General features: G+C 44.7%; 1 pseudogene; it reads left to right on the top strand.

The window, feature by feature from the left end:
• The window catches only part of LOC116687039 (extracellular calcium-sensing receptor-like), a 7,792-nt pseudogene that overhangs the window by 6,776 nt on the left and 387 nt on the right, over positions 1-629 (top strand).

Here is a 629-nt window from a genome sequence, read left to right as displayed (position 1 = left end):
ATTATACTTATCAAGCAGATGGAATTAAAAGTAGAATGGCCCCGGCTTTTATTTGATGAATTACGGTAGGCTAGAATTAACTGCTAAAAGCACTTTTTGTTTAATTTTTCCAGATTCCCCTGATTGTTTCCCTTGCCCCAGGGAGTTCTGGCCCAATGAAGAGAGAGACACTTGTCTCCCCAAGCCTGTAGAGTTTCTTTCCTACAACGAGGTCATAGGAGTCATCCTGGCTGCATTCTCAGTTGGTGGCGCCGTCTGGCCATTATAAAGCGGCTGTGTTCTATCGTCACAGGACATCCCCGATTGTCAGGCCAAACAACTCTGAGCTGAGCTTCCTGCTGCTCTCCCCGCACTCTATGTTTCTTATGTATAACTTTCATTGGAGCACCTCTGAGTGGTCCTGCATGCTGCGACCACCAGCGTTGGGATCACCTGGTCACTTGTATGTCTTGTGTGTCTTGGACAAAAAAAAACCAATAGTAGTGTTAATGGCCTTTAGAGCTACACTCCCAGGAAGTAATGTGATGAAATGGTTTGGTCCTCCACAGCAAAGAATGACTGTATTGTCTTTCACGTTTCTTCAAGTTTTAATATGTACTATTTGGTTGGGTCTTAGTCCCCCTTTTCCA

This window comes from Etheostoma spectabile, chromosome 3 (genome assembly GCF_008692095.1).
Source record: "Etheostoma spectabile isolate EspeVRDwgs_2016 chromosome 3, UIUC_Espe_1.0, whole genome shotgun sequence".
NCBI classification, from domain to species: Eukaryota; Metazoa; Chordata; class Actinopteri; order Perciformes; family Percidae; genus Etheostoma; species Etheostoma spectabile.
This window is presented reverse-complemented; position numbering and strand designations above follow the sequence as displayed.